Below are 20,721 nucleotides of genomic sequence, written 5' to 3'. Positions count from 1 at the left end.
AGGGTGGTGAGGGCATGGCACAGCGTGCCCAGAGCAGCTGTGGCTGCCCCATCCATGGAGGTGTCCAGGACCAGGCTGGATGAGGCTTGGAGCTACCTGACCTGGTGGGTATCACTCCTGTGGTGGCTGGGATTGGAAAAAAGTGATCTTTAAGGTCCCTTCCAACCTAAACCGTTCTGGGATCCTGTATGACATTTCTAGGAACACAGGTGTAGGATAGCTCCACCAGGTTGGACAGCCCAGGTTCCTGGTGAACCTTGCAGCTGCTCTGGGGTCTCTTCTGAGTCCCACTAGTAGCCTCTTGGAAAGCCAGAAGGGATGTGACCACTCTGGTGTCCCCAGAAGTCTTCAGCAAGACCTCAGGCTGATGGATGTGCTTATCTCCATGAGTATTACTCATCTGAGGAGGGGCTGTGAGACGATACCCTTGGTTGTCATTGCTGGCTGGTTTTGTCATGCCTCCAAAGCCCTGCAAATCACTCACGACGTGGCATGGTCGTCTGTGTATGAGAGGTGAGATCTACTCAGAAATTGTTTTTATTACGTGTTGGTGATAGCAGATAAATAATGTTCCCTCTGGCTAGTACACGGGGAGATGGTTTTCTCCTGTGTCTTCACATCAGGTGATTAATAACAAGCATTAATCCCCATGAATGACAGCAGTATGTGAGGAGCAAAACACATGTTAGAATAATTTGAGGGGCTGTTGTTGGGTCATAGGCTAACTCATTCTCTTCATATATAATATTTTCATAAGGTGTAAATATTTCTAGGCTTGAGATGTTGGCTGGAGATCAAGTTTTGGGTATCAGCATCACTGTCTGGACCAAAACTGACCTGAACTTCCAGTGTAAGTTAATTAAAGTAGATTTAGATTGGATATTAGGAAGGCATTTCGTAGTGTGAGGGTGGTGAGGCCCTGGCACAGGGTGCTCAGCGAAGCTGTGGCTGCCCCTGGATCCCTGGCAGTGTCCAAGGCCGGGTTGGATGGGGCTTGGAGCCCTGGGATAGTGGGAGGTGTCCCTGCCCATGGCAGGGGGTGGAATGGGATGAGCTTTAAGGTCTCTTCCAGTCCAAAGCACTCTGTGATTCTGTGAATTCAAAAGTTGAATTTTGGAAAGCCTGTACTATTCATGAGCTTAAATTGAATTTGGCAACTGGATATGTTGAAAATCCCCAGGGGGAGCTAATTTATTTTTAATGTCCAGGCATTTCAAGTGAAATGTCAGAATGAAATGTGTCATTTTGGAAATGCCAAAACATTTTCTTTTTGACAGCTTCTCAATGAAGCTTTTCAACTTTTTGTTTGGGAATTACAGTTAACAGCTAGAAGGAGGGGAGATTAAACAAGTCTTGGTAGTAGTGGACTAAGACATTTAGTTTTGATTCAAATAAAATGTGGAGGGGGTAAGCTTTTCTTTTTTTCCTGTGTCACTTCCCCCCCAGATCTGTTTCTCATTGACTCAAGCCATTTTCCTCCTACTTTTAATACAAGTAAGAGATGTCATTGGATTAAAAAAAAAAAAGATTATTCACCTCTTCCAGCTCCTGGAATGCCCTGGTTTGGAATCTGTGAAAACGACTGATGGAAAACCCGTGCGGGAATATGTGGAACAGCCCATTGCATCTGGTGATCCTAAATTCAGGATTTCATGGCAGGGCTGTAGGGCTGCCCATGGTGCCCAGTGCAGCATCCCAGCCCTCACTGGCCATCTTGGGCTCCACAGTAAAGCAAGTGAGGCCCTGATGAATCCACTGGCAGGAGTTACTGAGGCATCATTCTGGGGCTGGAGGAGGCGATGAGGCGCCTTGGGGAGTTGGCACCACGGATTAGGGAGCATTGTCCTGACTGAGCCCACCAGGCACAGCACAGTGGGGGATTCCCCGTCCCTGGAAGTGTCCAAGGCCAGGCTGGACAGGGCTTGGAACAGCCTGGTCTAGTGGAAGGTGTCCCTGCCCGTGGCAGGGGTTGGAACTGGGTGGTCCCTTCCGACCCAAACTGTTCTATGATTTTACAATCCTGAGCTGCTGTGCTGCCCATTCTCTCTCAGCACCATCTTCCCACCCGCCTAAAAGCAAACTCTTGATTTTTTCAGGTCAATGCCCCTTTTTTTTTTTTGGAGGGTAAGCTCAACAGACAGCTCGGTGATGCACGATGTTTTCGTTTGTAGGGCTCGTTACTACACGTCTGGCAGTGGAGTGACATCATTCTCACGCTGGGGTCTGCAGTGAGCCATTGATCTTGATGTACCCTCTTTGCAGGCAGCAGTGTGTGTTCTTTCCTTAGCATTTTGGGCAGGAGATGCATCATGCTGCCTGCTGGAGCCCAAGGAGGAGCATCATCAAAATGAGGGATGCCAGAGGCTTAATTGGTCTTTGAGGATCAGCCCCCAGCTCGTTTCTGTCTTCAGCTCGTTTCCACTGTAGTCGTTCCCCTGGGTCTGAAGAATTGGTAAGAAGAAAGAGTTTTCCACCGGAGTGAGTCTCATCTAATTTTGTTCTGTGTTCTGGAGGAAACTGTGCGATATTCAATAGGCAGGAAACAGATGAAATTGAAGAAAAAAAAGAAATCACAGGGTTGTCCAGTTTTTTCAGAAACTCTGAAAAAGCTCCTGATTTTTCAAACCAGAGCATGCAATCCTTTGCACCTTCCTCCCCTATTTGAACCATCCCCTGGCAGTCTGGGGGGCTGTAATTCTCTGCTGCGTTATCATTTGCTCCCACGAGGCAGAGAGCAGCCTGCTCCTGCCAAAACACTGGCAGGCTTTTTGCAAGGGCAACACCACCAAACAGAGGAGCTGAGGACACTGGAGGTCAGGGCTGGACGTGTTGATTTCCTTTACCCTAATTAGCAGGCTAAGCTTCCAAATGCAGCCCAAAAGCAAGTGTGTGGTGGTGGGGGAGGCGGATGGAGTTGGGATGCGCAGAGGGGTGAGTGATCCCTCGGGAATTGCTGGAGAATTCCCGTGCCCACTTGCGACTGGGAGCTGTCAACGCCATGGCGGGCGAGACGGAGGTCGCAAACCTCTGGAGGAACGTTTTGCACAGTGTGGATCCAGTAGCTGTCATCCACATCCGAGGTTGGGGAAGAGCTGTGTGCAGGGGGATGGCAGCAGCCCTGTAGCTTTTGTTTCTTTAATTGCTAACAGCAAGGCAGTGCTGTTCTCTGGAGGAGAGGGGAGATGCTTGGGTTTATATTTGCTCTTCTCCCGTTACTTTTACCTGGCTTGCTTCAATCTCTGCTGCTGAGCTCTGGAGGATTTTCACACTGATAAAATAGACTTAGCCAGCACCAAAGCAAGGATTTTTTTAAAAGCTTATTTAACTGTGAGACAGCAATAGGGAAATGTCACCAAACATTTGCTTGGTTCTGCCATCAGGTTGGTGTAGCAGGGCTTTCAGATGGTTCCCCATATGTGGGGAAAACACATTTTCTGTTACTCATACTGCAAACAGCTGTGTCTGGAAAAGGCAACCTGCAGCTCTATATGCTACAGGGTGCAAGGCAAAATTAATTTTCTGTGGAAGTGGCAAACTTTGGATGGGGTCTAGAAGTGATTTGGGTAGCTGATGATGTAAAAGTATTCCTGCTCTGCGTGGTGACTGTTCTTTTGCTTTAGCTGCTATGGCCCTAATCCTAAAACAAGGCTGAATTATCACCTTTGGGCTATTTTGGGCAGGTCTCTGCTGCACCAGGGTTTGGAAGTGATTGTTGGTGATGTCTCACTTTGCACAGTGGGGAGAGATATCATAGAACCCTAGAATGATTGAGATTGGAAGGAATCAAAAGATCAACTTAAAGCTCATCTTGTCCCATCTCCTGCCATGGGCAGGGACACCTTCCACTGTCCCAGGCTGCTCCATTCCCTGTCCAGCCTGGCCTTGGACACTGCCAGGGATCCAGGGGCAGCCACAGCTGCTCTGGGCACCCTGTGCCAGGGCCTGCCCACCCTCACAGACAGCAATTCCTTCCCAATATCCCATCCAGCCCTGCCCTCTGGCACTGGGAAGCCATTCCCTGTGTCCTGTCCCTCCATGCCTTGTCCCCAGTCCCTCTGCAGCTCTCCTGGAGCCCCTTTAGGCCCTGCCAGGGGCTCTGAGCTCTCCCTGGAGCCTTCTCTTGTGCAGCTGAACACCCCCAGCTGTCCCAGGCTGGCTGCAGAGCAGAGGGGCTCCAGCCCTGGAGCATCTTGGTGGCCTCCTCTGGACTCATTCCCGCAGGTCCATATCTTTTCAGTGCTAAGGACCCCTGAGCTGCATGCAGGACTCCAGATGGGGTCATACCAGAGCAGAGGGACAGAGTCCTCTCCCTTTACCTGCTGGCAATATCTCCCCAAATATCATCTGGCTGTCGTGGGTTGACTCTGGCTGGATTCCAGGCAGCCACCAAAGCAGCTCTCTCACTCCTCTTCACAGCTGGACAGGGGAGAGAAAATGTAGCAGAATGGTCGTGAGTTGAGATGAGGACCGTGAGAGATCCCTCACCAAATACCATCGTGGGAAAAACAGATTCAGCTTGGGGATATTATTTTAATTTATTAACAACAAAATCAGAACAGGATAATGAGAAGTAAAAACAGACCTTGAAACACTTTACCTCCACCCCTCCTTTCCCAGCTCTCTCTCCTCTCCCAGTGGCACAAGGAGACAGGGAAGGAGGGTTATGATGTGTTCATCACACCATGGTCCTGACACTGCTCAGGGAGAGGAGTTGGAGTCCTTCCCGTGCCACAGCATGTGCTCCCCTCTCCACGGGCTTCCCTCTGGGTCACAGTCTCCTCTCAGGCATCCCCCTGCTCTGGCATGGGCTCCTCCAGGGGCTGCAGGTGCATCTCTGCATCCTGGTGCCCTCCATGGCCTCAGGGGCACAGCTGCCTCACCATGGGCTGCACCAGGGGCTGCAGGGGAATCTCAGCTCTAGCACCTGGAGCAGCTCCTGCCTCTCCTGGCCTGACCTTGGTGTCTGCAGAGTTGTTCCTCTCACATGTTCTCACCCCTCTCTCTCTCTGGCCACAATTACAACGGGGCAACAACTTTATTTTCTTCTTCAATCTGTTATCCCAGAGACATCACCATCATTCCTGATGGGTTTGGCCTTGGGGTCTGTCCTGGAGCTGGCTGGCATTGGCTCTGCTGGACATGGGGGAAGCTCCTGGCAGCTTCTCACAGAAGCCACCCCTGCAACTACCAAAACCTGGCCGCGCAAACCCAGTACATCTGAGTAAGAGCATTTTCCACCCACACACCCACAGATGGGTGTGAAGCCCTCATGGACACTGGGGTCTCCCATCCATCAGCTTGTGCACCAAGTTGATGTCTTGAGGCTTGCTCTTCCAACCTGTGCTGTAGTTATCCTTCTCCAAACCCAGCAGGATCTGCGCCAAAGGTGCACATGCTTGTCTGGCTGAAGAAAAAAATAAAAAACAACCCACCCCTGAGTCTATTTAGGGTGCCTGTGATTTATTTTTTTCTTTATAAAGTGCAAATGGGGAGTGCCTGCGTGGCAATACAAAGCAGGGAGAGAAATGCTGCTAAGTGCTGATTACTTCTTCATGTGGGCACAGCAAGGGTTCACTCAGAGGTCTGGGGAGAATGGTGTTTTTGTGATTCTGTAAATGGCTGCACTCAAAGGTGGTAATTTGAATTTCTCTAGTCCCTAATATATATATTATATATATATTTTATATATATATATATAAAATAGCCTGGGTAGAGCCAGTAGTGAGGCTTTGGCTCATCCACCCCCCATCCCTTGTTAGCAGTATGCTTACGTTATCTTTTGAGATGAAAGGTGCCCCAGAAATGTAAACCACCAATGGAACTGTGCTCCTTTTAATGTAAAATACTACTAATAAATACTGTCCTGCTGTTCCCCTCATCCCTTGCCGTCACAAAGCACTCCATAAATTGCACTCCAGCCGCTTGCATTCCAGCTGTTGCGCGTACCCAGACACAGCCGTGCGTGGGAATAAAAGAAATACTACCTTTGGGGTCACTGCTGATGTTACCCACAGGTTAATGCCAGTGGTTTGTATTTCCCTTCCCTCCCCCTTAATCCAGTCTCTGATCCATGTTGATCTGGAGGCTGAGTTCAGCCTGCAGCAGTTTATGCCTTTATCTCAGTTGAGTCCTAGTACCAGCTGGCACAGTGGCTGTCTCGCACCCCTGTGGCCTGGGAAGAGTCGGTGACCTGGTCACTCTGCTCACCAGGCAGTGGAACGAGGCTCAGTGAAATCCTGGCTGTTCACCTGTCCTAGAAATGGGACAGGGTTGTGTTTTTGATGGCCTCGCTTTGCTGCCTTTTCCCATGGATTTAAAACTGCTGCCTGGCACAATGCGGTGCTCAGGTTTCCCTTTGGCAAGCACTGCTCCTCTCCTCCTAGGCTTGGGTCTTTGCTCATGGAGGAGAGTCTCAGCCATCCCTAAATCATGTTTCCCTTCTGTCAGCCGCACCTCCTTCCCATCCAGCATCCACTCAGAGGGTGAGTGTTTTGGAAGGAGGGACGAGTGTGCCTGAGCTCTGCAATGTCTCCATAGGGAGCTCCTGGCTCCTCAGAACATCCTCCAGCTCCCTAATTGTCCTTCCTTCCTCATCCTCATGCTTTTGGCCCAGGAGAGAACATCAGCCAGTAAGTCAGATGCTGTCCTGGCCCATGCACAACAGTTGAAATTCCCCAACTGAAATTTATTTTTAAATTTCATTAGACATCCAGAACTCTTTCCTAGCACTGAACCATCTATATTTTGGAATCATAAAATGGTTTGGTTTGTGAAGGCCATCTAGTCTGCTTGAAATGGGCAGGGACATCTTCTATTAGACCCCCCATCAGAGCCCCGTCCCACCAGTCCTTGAATGTTTCCAGGGATGGGGTTTGTTTTTTGTGTCCCAAAACTGGAAGGCTAAAGATTTTGTTGGTGCTCAGCTGCAAACTGTCCTCCACACCCGTTTGCTGGGGCTCAGGCATATCCAAATTATCCAAGTTCAGACTGGGCTCCCATGATCTGGCCGCAGCCTGGGGGACGATAACCTCCATCACAAAGGTCCAATCCAGAGCCTGGGTTATTTTAAAGCAGGTAAGTGGAGGAGCCCACTGAGATAAATGATCAGGTAATCACACAGGTCCAAACTGTGAAACCACCTTATGTCATCAAAGCAATTTGAAAATCAATTTGATGTCTGGCAGGGAGGCAGACACGTCGGGTCCCTTCGGCGTTCATTAGCATTCAGGTGGCAGCACTCTGCCAAAGCTGCTTTTTCTGGGAAAGCTATTGAAAAAAAAATTAAAGGAGGAGGGAAAAATTAAAATTAGGCATTAACCATAATTTCTTCTCATTAAAGGTAACAACAGGTCCTGCACCAGTCTGGAATGGGGCTGGTTGATGGGTTTTCAAGATGGGGGAACAGAGTGCACACCACAGAAGTGAAGTGATGATCAAATAAGAAAGCAAATGAGGCTCCCCCCTCATTTTTAACAAAGGCAGGAGCAGCGTCGGTGGCAGAGTGGTTTAACTGAGCAGTTAGAAAATTGGAGGTCAAAGCCTGACATGGCTATTGATGAATTGAGGGTGTTGGAAGAAGAGTAGCAGACATCACGAGTGGGCTGTAGGGACTGAAACATGAAGCAAGATTAAAAGGAGTTAAGTACCTGGACGTGGTGTGACTGTGCAGCAGTGAGGTGAACCATAATTACAGTCACCACATGCTGCAGACTGGAGAGAGACCAAGGGAGAGAGGATCAGAATGGGGTAGGGCAGAGCAAGGGGGGGAAGATTCAGGCTGTTTGTTCCAGATGTGTTTGGGCTGGTTGTGTGGTGCAACACCTGCTGGTCACCTCTTTTTTGCCATCTCCTCCTGAGTTACTCTGTTTCATACCCTGATGTTTCCCATACAGCCACAGGTCATTAATGAAGGGCTGGCTGAGCGTGAGACTAAGGCAACTTCCCTGTAAAGCATCCTCATGTAAAGCATCCTCATCCTTCAGTGATTGAAGGAGCAAATCCTTTGAAGCTCTGGCCTGGTGGTTCATACTATGTGGGGCATACTGGGCAGGGTGTTGGGGTGGAGCTGGCTCAGGGCTGGTAGCAGCTCTCAGGAGGGGTTTTCCTGCCTAGTGTTGTCAGGTGTCAGGCTCCCATTGCAGCTTTTCTTGCAGTGGTATCACTTAGTTGCTCTCACTTGATGAGGTCTCTTGTTTTCATGAAGACTTTATGAGCTTCATATATTCCCATCATCATGCCTCCCTTTGAAACTAGAGTGGAGATGATGCCCTGGGCAGGTGATGTACTGAAAATTGTAGATGCAGAGACTTGCATGTATTTTTTTTATTAAGCTTTCTGGTTTACAAAGCCAAGCTCTAAATGAATCCCTAACGACTGTGACTGCAAAATTATCTCCATGAATCCAAGCGTAGCAGCACCTCCCTGAGTCTGCAGGTAGCCTGAGACAGTAAAATAATGGGTGAACAGTTCTGCCTCTTACCAGCTGCTTCAGGGAGTTCAGCTTGGTGACTTTGCCTTGATTTTCCCTGATAACATTTTCCCTGATGATTATTTTGGTGTTTTAAGTGACAAAGGGAATGGACTAAGTGGGTGGCATGGGGGTTGTAAACATGTGATCTTTAAGGTTCCTTCCAACCCAGACAAGTCAGTGATTCTGTGGTTCTAAATCTCCCAAAGCCTGTTAGCACCATACTTTTCCATGTTTGTGCTGATTGCATGATCAATTGATTGAATCCTTCTTTGCATGTAACATTTTTCATCCTGGCTTCTAAAGGAAACAGGTCTGAGGCCTGGCTCTTTCTCTGTCCCATCAGTAATTCTTGAACCATGCAGTGGGTGAGGGTCAGATTTGTTGGAGGACTAGGAATAATTTGAAATGCCTAGATTTCTTCGGAATAAATGTCTTGCCAGGGACCCTAATGACCTGAGTGAGGAAACATCTGCAGTGATATGAGACACAGCAGTGATGGTAGAGCCTTGCCATGTGGTTGCCACCCAACTGCAGATGGGTGGATGCTTTTAAACAAATTAATCCTGAGGGTGCCTGCAATCTCTGTGCAGCCAGACTCTCCTGGGATAAATCCTGGCCCTAATTCCGAGCTGTCTGGCATCTCATGTAGTCATCCAGCCTCTGCAGAGCAGGGACAGGGAGCAGCCTCACTGGTGTTTGACTGTGAGGCACTGAGGGACTGGACCTTTTGCATGTGTCTGAGCCGGGCAGACACGAGTCTTGAATCAAATTAAAAAACACAGCAAGTTGTGAGTTCGTTAGACATGACTAAGGGCTGCTCGGGTTAATGGAAAAGTTGAGCAGAGCTTAATTATTCCAGCATAAAGAGCACATGGAGGAGCCATGGAGGCAGTCAGGGGGATGTGTATAAGGTGTCACTTGTAGGGTGGGAGGGAGTAGATAAGCCAGCATCACTTTAGGAAAAATATAAAACTAAGACTCAGAAGCTTTTATTTTGAGGGCTGTTGGTGCCAGAGCAGCTGCAGCAGGGAGCTGGCCTGGAGTGCTGTGGTTCAGCTGTGGTTCAGAATTTTTTTTTTTTTTTTTTTTTTTTTAACGCATTTGCTTTATATGGGGGGATTTTGTGCCAAATGAGATACCATATGCTGGTGGCAATCTTGCTGTGTGCCATGTGGCTGTCTCCCACAGCTGGCATGGAGCCCATCTGTAAGTGCTGATGGGTGGGAGGTTGTTTGTGTGCCTGCAGACCCCTGTCAGCTGCTGGACACACGGACTGAGCCACAGGTCCCCAGGGCTGCCATGGAAGTTGGGCAGTGACAGAGAGAGGGTCAAGAACTTACTCCCTGCAGTGGTTTCCCAATGTCTTCTCCAGCCATCCTAGAATCCTACAATGGTTTATGTTGGAAGGGATCTTAAGGATCACCTAGTTCCATGCCCCTGCCATGGGCAGGGACACCTTCCACTAGACCAGGTTGCAGTGCCAGAGCTCAAGGGTGGAAGGTGAGGGGTGGGCAGCCTTCAGATCTCTTAACAAAACCTCTTCCCTCCTCCCCCGCCACTCCATCCCATGACAAGATGTGTTTGTGCCTCCCAAATTTCCATTCCTTAGACCCCTTGTCTCCGCGACCAGCCTCACCTCTTTGCTTGCACATCACTTGCACATCACTTGCACATCACTTGCTGATTGGTTTTGTAGCTATTTGGGAAGGTGGGAGAAGAGGCAAAGAAGAGAGGAAGGGTTGGGAAAGGCATCACAGTTGTTGGAGTGAGTGGTCAGATCCCTGCTTGCCCCAAGGGAAGACAGGGACACCAGGCTGAGCGTGGGGAGCCCCAGCCAGCATCCACATCCCTCCATCACAGCTGTGAGGAGTCAAGGAGAGTTTAGCAAGTGATATATCAGCACAGAAAAACATACTTGATGCAGAAACATCATGAGGTGAAATGAAAATTTTATACGTCTGCTTTTTCTTTCTCCCTCTTTTACGCCTCAGTAGCACACACTGAAGTTGTCTGGGTGGATCTGACCTCAGCACTTGGGTCATTTTATGACTGTTCTTGCTGTTTTCATGGGAGTCGAGTGATTTATGTGCGTCTTTGCAGATCTGGGCCTTTAGTTAATATCGAAGTGCACACCCACGCATGCCACTGTGGCAACATCTAATAACCCCAGTGTAGAAAAATATTTCCTTTTCATTGTAGCAGTTAAGCTGGAATTTCTGAGAGGACTGATGGCATGAAGTGCCGAACTCCCACCCAGGTAAATAAGAGTTGAGCATGTTATTCTTTCCAATTCCCTTTTTGACAAACTCCTTGGAACATGTCTCTGCTGATGGTAGATTGTGTGGGGAGAGGAGGCAGCTGGAGCCTGGGTGGCTTCCTGACAGCCGCTCTTGCTGGTACTTTGGAGCATTTAGGCATTGCCCCCCAAGCTCGTGTGCTGGGAAAAACCATCTTGCCAGTGCTGTGCAGAGCAAGGTGGTGCTGGATGGGGAGGATGCTGAGGTCTGTCCCCAGCTTTCCTTGATAACTGGCTCGCCCCAGGGTGACTGCAGGACTTGAACTCTATTTTGGCAGCTCTAGCTCCTAACCCGGCTGCCTTCAAGGGCTACATCTTCCCTGGAAGAGGTCTGCACTGTGCTGATGATGGTGAGATCCCTTCTGGTCCTAGACTGGGCTCCTGGTCCTCAGCAATCAGGTGCCAAATGCTCAATGTGCTCCAGCAGTCCTGGTTTGGTACCAGGCCTTAAGACCTAGCAGGAGCATTTGGCCCCAGAATGCTGCGTCTCACTGGGTCACGGTGAGAGATGTTATGTGTGGATACCAGGAGGAGATCCCTGAAGGTGAGGGGAGAGAGGGGAGGAATTAAATAAAAATAAGAGAATGTTTGTCCCCCCTAGCCAGCAAAGTGGGATTAATGAAATTCTGCAGAGGGCAGAGGGAGGGCAAGGACACAGTCAGCAAAAAATGGATCTGGATGGCTGTAACATAAATATGGAGGGGGATGGAGGAAGCTGGAGACACTGCCCTGCAGAATTAGCTCAACACTGACCATATTTGAAGCCCCTGCCGGCCTCAAAGGCCCTCATTCAGTACCCACTTTGTTTCAACAATTAGAAAGCCGAAAGAGCACCTGTCATACAAATTGTGTGGTAGGACAGATGCCCAGTGTGAGGTCCTGCACTGGCAACCAGTGGTTCAAAACAAACAAACAAAAATGTCCCTTTCAGTCAAGAGATCTGCTGTTGGGTTGTCTCCAAATGCCTGTACATTGACAGAGTCAGTTTTTTTCCTCAGGGTGTCCCTCCAGAGCTGGGCTGTGCAGCAAGAAAAGGTGCTCTGCTCTATGCATCATGAGTTAATTATCAACTTCTAATCACATCTGGTATGGCTGTCTAACAGGCCATGTCCTGGCTGTCACTGTGACGTGGTGAAACCTGGTGATGAAGCTGAACCTGCTCATTGTTCCAGGTTTTCCAAAGCAGCTGTGGCTGCCCAGTCCCTGGAAGTCTCCAGAGCCAGGTTGGACGGGGCTTGGAGCAATGTGGGATAGTAGAAGGTGTCCCTGCCTGTGGCAGGGGGTGGCACTGGATCATCCTTAAGGTCCCTTCCAACCCAAACTGTTCCATGATCTTCTCGTAAGGAACTCCTGCAAACAGTTCTGGAGTGCTTTGGAGGAGAGTCATGGAACAGTTTGGGTTGGAAGGAATCTTCAAGACCATCTAGTTTCAACCCGCCTGTCATGGGCAGGGACATCTTCAACAACATCAGGTTGCTCAAATGCCCGTCCAACCTGGCTTTAAGTGTTTCCAGGGGTGGGGCATGAACCATTTCTCTGGGCAGCTTATTCCAGGGGATGGGTTGGGTGGCAGAATTCCAGAGGCTGATTTGATGCTCTTAAGCCCATGATGATGCTCCTTCTTTGCCTCTGGGTAAATGTCAGGTCCTGTTATGGGGTGCAGGAAAAGGAGAGATCCCAGATGGCCTCTCAGTTTGAAATTTCAGATTGAGAGAAAAAATGGCCTTTCACTCCTACCTCGTGTAGGGATTGATGTGGTTGGGGGAAAAGCCACAACAGCATTTTGCCTTTCTTCAGAGCACCTCCCTGTCCCCCACTGAGAGGGATGGGAAGTTTGGCAGTTCCTACTTACAGAGTGCCCGAGAAGAAATATTTTCAAAATTTTCTTAAAATACATGATAGAAACAGACTTTGGGGCCCATACTGCTGAAGAATCCATGACAGAGAGCAATGCTGAAAGTGGAGGCAGGATTTCTTGCGAGAGCTGGGTGGGTGCTTTCATGTTTTAGTCCAAGGCAGGGTAGACCCAGAGGTGGATCCCATTTAGAGCAAGTGGACCCTCATGGAGGGGGTTGTGGGTTGTCCTCCTCTCAGATGTTAGGACTGCTGGGGGAACAACCCTTCTGATGGAATAAAGGGAAAACGGGCGCATGACTCTCCAAACCAGTTCTCTAGGCACTTGCTTGGAAAGCAGACGGTTGATTTCTCCTCTTGAGGGCTTTCAGACACTCCTCTGTGTTTAGCTTTGCTGGACAGTTTAAAGGAAAATGCTGAGAAAGATGAAATTTCCTATTCAGTCCTCTCAGTTCATTCCCTGAAGCTCGAGGAAGGCTCCCTGGAAGGTCAGTGGCAGCTCCTGCAGTAGCGTGATGGACTCGCTTCCCTTTCCCCCACCGCGTCCCTGCAGACAGCCCCGTCTCCGGGCCCTGCTGTCACGGTGCAGCTGTGCGAGTGGCAAAGTGCAGATGCTCATTTTTTTACGAGCTGGCCGAGCCTTCTGCTGTCCCCCAGCTTTGGCAGAGGAGGCTGCAGCTCCACGCACGGCATCTGCTGGAGCGCCCGGGGGGCTGGCAGGGCATGAAAGGAGCTGCAAGGCCAAGCGGGAGGCGCTGGGGTGGCTTGGGCTGGATGCAGCCTCGGGAGGGGTTGGGAGCAGATCCCGGTTTTTTCCCCTCCTTCCCCTGTGTCTGTTTGTGTTGGATGTCCCAGCAAGTTGTACCCTCTGCAGATGGGCTTTGACCTTGGCTGCCACCCAGGCGAGCTCTGCTGGGGCAGGTAGAGAGATAGGATGGGTTCACAGCCTTTGAGACCGGCTCTCGGCCCGTGGAGCATTTTCTAAGTACGAGGTCTGATTTATGCCTGGTAACTACCTTTTTCCACTGTAAGGAAAAAAAAAAAAAGAAATTGGTAATTTATTTTCCCACGGTTGTGGGAAACTGCACTTACTTGAGCTTGAGGTAACTTCAGCTGAGCTTGTTGAAATCTCTGAACCATCCCTAGGCTCCTGAGTTCAGAAAATAAAAATAAAACAGTGATAACAATCCCAGTGTGCCCCATGAGAGACAGAATGGGGCAAATAGCAGGAGTCTGGGGAGTTTTTTATCTTGTACATGGATGTGCTTGATGGAAAATAAATGCACTACAACTTTAAGGCTTTGCCTGCAGCTAAATATAAGGGTGTACTGGCTCCACCCTGCTGCTCTGTTAGGGATACAGGCATTTATTTTTCTGGGGTGGGTTTTTGCTTTATTTTTTTCCCTTCTCTTTTACTTTTTTTTTTTTTCTGGTGAATCTCCACCGTGAAATAACTGACACTTTAAGAGAGTGGTCCTGGAGCGTGCAGGAGAGGTACCTCCTAACATTCTCCCCATGGAAAGTTAAAGGATTGGGACTTGACCAAATTTCAACTGTCATGTAAGTGCTGCGCGCTGTTGTCCGATGGGGAGATGAGGATGGCAGGGACGAAGTCTGAAGACAGCAAACCTGTTTTAACCTGACTTTCCCGAGACCCCAACCTGCTTGGTGTTAAGCCAACAGCCAGGTTAGCCTGGGGAAGCTGAGCTTTGTGGCTTGGGGATGGCCAGCCCTGAGTGGGCGACTGTTCTTTTCCTAAATATTTTTTATTTTGGGCGAAAACTCTGTTGGTGTTGTTAAAACTCAGAGAGGTGGTGGCAGGGTGTGTTTTCAGTCAGCGTTTGCTCAGTCTCAACTTATTTTTTCTCTGACTTTCTGTTTTTGAAAGAGAAGTCAGTTTCATCTCCATTTTCTATAATCATCTGCTTATTTTATTAGCTTTTTCCAAAGGGCTGTATTTCCCCCGATGCCTGGCCACCTGTTTTCTATGAGCTGCTGAAGGTCTGAGCTCTTGCTCCGCGTGTGCAGAGCAGATTTCTTTCAACAAGCCAAAAGAAACGACACAGCTATAGACTAAAAAGGGCAAAAAACCCCACATGCTGTGCTATTTCGGTAGTAGCAAATTATGCGTCCTACAAATTACCATTGGTTATGAACATTGTCCGTCTGTCTGGATGACAATGTCCTGCTTTCAGACCACTGCTAATACGTTTAGAATTAGGATAATACTCATTGAACTCCAAAGCAGCTCCTCTTTTCTTTGCCCTGATTTATTCCTACCAGCAAATGTCACATGCAAGTGGAAGTTTTATGGCTGGATAAATCACAGCCTGTCAGGCATCTTATTAGGAAGGGCTCGGACTTTTTAAGAAAGTGACTCGAGGTTCTTTTAGTGTTGGGAAAGTATCAATTTTCTAGGTTTGCTTGCTTGCTGACTTTCTCTTTCAATTTTTTGTCTTTTCTTAACCTCACCCTTTTTTGTTTACTTTTTATTCTTCCTTTCTCTTTCCCCTTTTTTTCTTCACCCTCCTTTTTTCCCTTCTTTTCTTTTCTTTTCTTTTCTTTTCTTTTCTTTTCTTTTCTTTTCTTTTCTTTTCTTTTCTTTTCTTTTCTTTTCTTTTCTTTTCTTTTCTTTTCTTTTCTTTTCTTTTCTTTCTTTTTTCTTTTCTTTTCTTTTCTTTTCTTTTCTTTTCTTTTCTTTTCTTTTCTTTTCTTTTCTTTTCTTTTCTTTTCTTTTCTTTTCTTTTCTTTTCTTTTCTTTTCTTTTCTTTTCTTTTCTTTTCTTTTCTTTTCTTTTCTTTTCCCCCATTTTCTTTTCTTTTCTTTTCTTTTCCCCCATTTTCTTTTCTTTTCCTCCCTTTTCTTTTCCCCACTTTTCTTTCTCCCTGTTTCTTTTCCCCCTTTTGTTTCCCCCCATTTTTTTTCACCCATTTTCTTTTCCCCGTTTTCTTTCCCCCTTTTCTTTCACCCATTTTCTTTCCCCCCTTTTCTTTCCCCCTTTTCCCCCTTTTTTTTTCACCCATTTTCTTTTCCCCGTTTTCTTTCCCCCTTTTCTTTCACCCATTTTCTTTCCCCCCTTTTCTTTCCCCCTTTTCCCCCTTTTTTTTCACCCATTTTCTTTCCCCCCTTTTCTTTCCCCCTTTCCCCCCTTTTTTTCTGCTTCCATTTTCTTTCTTTTTCTTTCTTTCTCTCTTTCTTTCTCTCTCTTTCTCTCTCTCTTTCTCTTTTTTTCTCTTTTTTCTCTTTCTCTTTTCTTTTCTTTTCTTTTCTTTTCTTTTCTTTTCTTTTCTTTTCTTTTCTTTTCTTTTCTTTTCTTTTCTTTTCTTTTCTTTTCTTTTCTTTTCTTTTCTTTTCTTTTCTTTTCTTTTCTTTTCTTTTCTTTTCTTTTCTTTTCTTTTCTTTTCTTTTCTTTTCTTCCTTCCTTCCTTCCTTCCTTCCTTCCAAATTCTTTCCAAATTCCTTCCAAATTCCTTCCTTCCTTCCTTCCAAATTCCTTCCTTCCTTCCAAATTCCTTCCTTCCGAATTCCTTCCTTCCGCATTCCTTCCGAATTCCTTCCTTCCTTCCGAATTCCTTCCCGTCCTTCCTGTCCTTCCTTCCTGTCCTTCCTTTCCTTCCTTCCTTTCCTTCCTTTCCTTCCTTTCTTTCTCTCTCTCTCTCTTTCTCTCTTTCTCTCTTTCTCCTTCTCTCCTTCTCTTTTCTCTCTTCTCTCTCCTTCTCTTTCTCTTTTTTCCCCATTTTTTCAATTTTACCTTTATTTTGCTACCTGTTTCATTTTTGTTTCTTTTTCTCTTATTTTCTCTTTCCTTTCCCTTCCATTCTTTCCAGTGAAGCACAGATTGAAATGAGGGCTTACTCGCCTTTCAATCTGAGCTTTGTGAACATCAGCTCTGAAATACGACTCCGAATTTGCAGGGGGGACTCTGGTACTGTAAACTCAGTAAGAAATAGATGAGGATTGTATGTAAGGATTTCCCCACTACAGTATCATAAGTATATGCAGTGTTTGATATGCCTTGCAGAGGTGGTTCTTGCCCACATCTTGATCTGTGGTTTGTCTTTTTAGGCAACGTAGAGTTAGTGCCCTAAGCAGATGTTTCCAGATGTGATATTGCATGGGAGTTCATGGGCAGGGATGGGAGCAGGGTGAAGCCTCTGGTCCTCCAGCTCACTGATGGGGTGTCTGTGTGTCCTGGGTGAAGCCCAGCACAGGAAACCCAGCAGGCAGCTTTCTCCTCTCCTACAAGTCCTCTCTGGACCAGACTGTCCCTTGCAGCCGCACCAAGGGCAGGTTATGCCCTTTCCAGCTGTGAGGCTTGAGAACAGATGGTGTCTTGTTCCACTTTCACACCTCCCCTGGCTTCCTTTCCAGTTTTCCTGAGTCACCTTTTTCACAAAAGGGATTGAAAGGAAGAGACTGGCACGTCCATGGGGGCAGGTTGCTTTTCCCCTCCCGTGCTGCCTGGCACATTGCTGTTAGAGAGTGTCTGGTCGGCGTTCCTGCAGCATCTCTCTGCCGTAACGCGTCTGTGCTTCTCCTCTCCGGGGTTTTCCATGCCGGTTATCTGTGCCAAGCAGGAGGCAGGAGGTGAGCTGCTTTACTGTCTGTCTGGGGGGAAAATGGTGCTTTGGCCTCGTTTCGTGTCGGATGGATTCAGGCATTGCTCCGTAATGAATTCAAAGACTGCTTCCTTCCTTCTCTTCCTCCCCCTTCTTCATCTCCTTCTCATCATCCTCCTCTGCTTCCTCTCCTTCGCTGCTTCCTTTCTTCTCCTCCTCTCCTTTTTTTCCTTCTCCTCCTCATTTTCTTCTTTCTGCCTTTTCCACCCCTTCTTTCTTCTCCACGTTTTCCTTCTTTCCCCTTCTTTCTTCCTCTCCTTCTCCTGCCTTTCTCTCATTCTTTTCTCTCCTTCCTCCTACTCCACCTCTGTCACAACCATTACCGCATGCTGGTGCTGCTGCAGGATCTGGATGCTGCAAAAATCCAGAGCAGCGTTCCCAGCTCTGACTGCCATGTCCATGACCTTTATCCCATGCCAGAGCTCTCTCTTCCTTCCACTGCAGAGGCAGCTTTTGCAGCAGGGAGACCCCAGAGTGTCCCAGCAGAGGGGTGGTGGTGTGGGACCCCCAGGAACACTTTTGAAGGCTCCTCCCTTCAGGTCCCAGGGGTGTTTGTTGCCAGGATCAGTCCCGCTGTCACCCTCCAGTTGCTGCTAGGGTGTCTCAGGGCTTTGGGTGGCCCAACAGGACAGCAGCCTTGTACCTCCTGGGTTATACCCATGGGTGCAAGAAAGGTGTGAAACCCCATCACTGTGGAGGTGCTTTCAGAGGGCCCTGTGCACAGGGACCCATGTTCAACAGGCTTTTATCCACTGCAGGGTGAGTGCAGGGTTGGCTGGGCGGCATCCTCAGATATTAAGGAGCTGTTTTGGGTGGTGTTTCAGGTTGTAAAATCCAAGTGCTATGCCTGGAAAGACAAATTGCTGCCACAGCCTGAGCACATCTATTGAATCCAGGCAGCCAGCAAATCCACCATGTGCAATGTGTGTGCCTCTCCACCCCTCTTGTGCTTTCCTGGCTGGACTGGGAATGGCTTGGGCATTGAGGGGAAGTCCTATGGGGAGTGGCTGAAGGAGCTGGAGTGGCTCAGGCTGGAGCAAAGGAGGCTCAGGGGGGGCCTTGTGGCTCTCCACAACTCCCTGACAGGAGGGGGCAGCCGGGGGAGGTTGGGCTCTGCTCCCAGGGAGCAGGGACAGGAGGAGAGGACATAGGCTGTACCAGGGAATGTTCACGTTGGACATGAGGAGGAATTTTTTCACACAATGGGTGATTAAAAAATTGGAAGGGGCTGTCCAGGGAGGTGTTGGAGCCCCCATCCCTGGAGGTGTCCAAGGAAGGCCTGGATGTGGTGCTCAGTGCTCTGGGCTGGGGACGAGGTGGGGATCGGGCACAGCTTGGGCTCTATGATCTTGGAGCTCTTTTTCAACCGAAATGATTCTGTGACTCTCTGATTATTGCCTTCTTGAGAGGGAGAGAGGTGATGTGTGTAGGTGGCAGGCGCCTGTTACTTAAAATGAGCCCTGTATGAGTCCCACAGAGCTGGGACTGGCATGAGATGGCACTAAAGCTTCGTCAGAGCCTTTGTCATTCTGTCTGCGTCAAACCCCTGGAGTAGGAGTGAATCTCCTGTCCTCCAGGTGGCTTTGCAGGAGTTGTGTAATGATTGCTGGAACGTGGACGTGTAAATCCCTTCTTACAGGTCCCTGAACTTGTGGCAGTGGTTAGAAATTAAAGGCTGTTTTTGTTGAAGGACTGATGAGCCGTGGCTGATGCTGCTCCTTTTATACACCTTTTCCATCCCCTAGTGGGAGGGGTGCAGTGGCCATGGGCAGACTGAGCCAGAGCTCTGCAGAGCACCTAGAAAGGGCGGTGTCTGTGTGTGTTTGGGCTGCAGAGGGGGAGTGCACGTCCACTTGGGAGTTAGCATGGCTTAGAAAGGGCAGTTCTCCTTTGGAAGCCTCAGTGAGCACCACTCCCCGGGAGTTGCCTAATTTAAATCATCTTTGCTCTGTTTTGTCCTATCCATTATTTTCAGCTGTCAACATTAAGTGCCACAAAGACCCTGTAATAGGCTTCTTTCTGCTTCCCTCTAATAATCCCAGAAACAGTCACTGGTCCCTTTGTCTGGGGCTCTGTGATGGCTCTCAGTGTTCAATTTGCCAGAGAGGAACCACTTTGTGGAAGAGTAGGACAATCAATGAGGCAGTGGCTCAAGTGCTGCCATCCTCCCTTTGAAGAGGCAGGAGAGGAGCGAGATGGGATTGTGTTTCGTCCATCATGGTTAATGACTTTTAAGAAAAGCTTCAGTGACAGCTCAACAAAAGTGATCTTGGCTTACAAAAATAGATGCTTGCATTTTATTTGCCCAAGAATTTGTTGGGATTTAAGTGATGCTTGGAGCTGAATGAGAACGGTGAGATCTGCTGTTCAGGTCTGGGTTAGGACTCAGAGTCTGTGTCCATCAGGAGGGTCCAAGCCTTGCGTGTCAAGGCCTGGATGAAGTCCAGCAGAGGTAGGTGTTGCCTGACTTTCTTGGCTTTTTGAAGCATTGGTAGGATACAGTGAAGGGTCTTTAGACTGACATCAGGTCCGCTAAAGGAAGGGTGACAGGTGAAACACCAGGGTCCTGTCAGTGCTGTGGATCCATCCTTGTCAGCCCTGGACTACACAGACATTTCCTGCATGTCCTCAGGGATGCCTGCTTTGGGCTGAGGGGGAGCCAGAAGGCTTCTTGAGGGCTCTTTGGACGCTACAGTCTTTATGTTTTCCTTTGAGGCTGTGTAAAGCATCCCATGCCTAACTCAGCATAGACTGGGGGAACTCTACCCTGGTTTCTTAGTCCGCATCTTCTACAGAAGTGGAGGAACAGCAAGTGCCTCCTTTGCATGAAATATCTCAAAATATCCAGCATTCCATGTGATTCCATTCTGATCTTGTGCTAAGCTTTCCTTATCTTACTCGTGCTGCTGCCCTCAGCCTTGCCCATCTCCTGCCCCTTGTGCCATCGTTTCTTGCTCCAGGTCTGCCCTCCCACTCAGACGCCAGTCTTCAAAATTCCCCTTGCCAAGGGATCAGCTCAAGGCAGGTAAAAGTACCCTGGTTGCAACTCAAAGTACCCTAACAGTGCTGCACGGTGGGTTAGAAGACTGTTTCTATTCATTAATCAAGAACTGCTCTGTGACAACCTGTTTCTAGAGATTTTAGGGAGAATAAAGGCATAAAGATGTAGCTTAATGTGTTTTTGAGGAGCTCCTCCATGCCCTGCCTGGGATTCCTTTCTTGTTCAGCCCTCTGGTCCTGGATGTGGAAGATGGAGGCAGTCAGGGATGGCTCAGAAAGCGGGTGAAGAAGGCCGATAATTCAGCTTTTCTGTAAGTGCATGAAGAAATAAGCCATTAGGGTGGGAATATAAATAATGAGGAGAAAAGTAACTTTGCCATTAAGTGTTACAAGTAGAAGTAAGTTTGATTTTTAAATTTGAGCTATGCATGCAGAAGCACAGGATGGTTGCTTCTGAGTCTATTTAATCCTGAAACTAAGTT

General features: G+C 48.3%; 1 protein-coding gene across 5 annotated transcripts in view; it reads left to right on the top strand.

Annotated features, from left to right (window-relative positions):
• Positions 1-20,721, top strand: part of ZBTB7C (zinc finger and BTB domain containing 7C) — a 150,670-nt gene that overhangs the window by 31,920 nt on the left and 98,029 nt on the right. Inside the window, exon 1 of one of the 5 annotated variants that reach the window (XM_039567635.1) lies at positions 13,986-14,180. The exons of 3 other annotated variants lie outside the window; for them this stretch is intronic. The gene's annotated coding sequence lies outside the window, so the exon portion shown is untranslated. Of the gene's footprint in view, positions 1-13,985; positions 14,181-14,221; positions 14,308-20,721 lie in introns of those variants that run through there. One more of the 5 variants, XM_039567637.1, reaches the window with a different exon arrangement.

Source organism: Corvus cornix, chromosome Z, assembly GCF_000738735.6.
Source record: "Corvus cornix cornix isolate S_Up_H32 chromosome Z, ASM73873v5, whole genome shotgun sequence".
Taxonomy (NCBI): Eukaryota; Metazoa; Chordata; class Aves; order Passeriformes; family Corvidae; genus Corvus; species Corvus cornix.
This window is presented reverse-complemented; position numbering and strand designations above follow the sequence as displayed.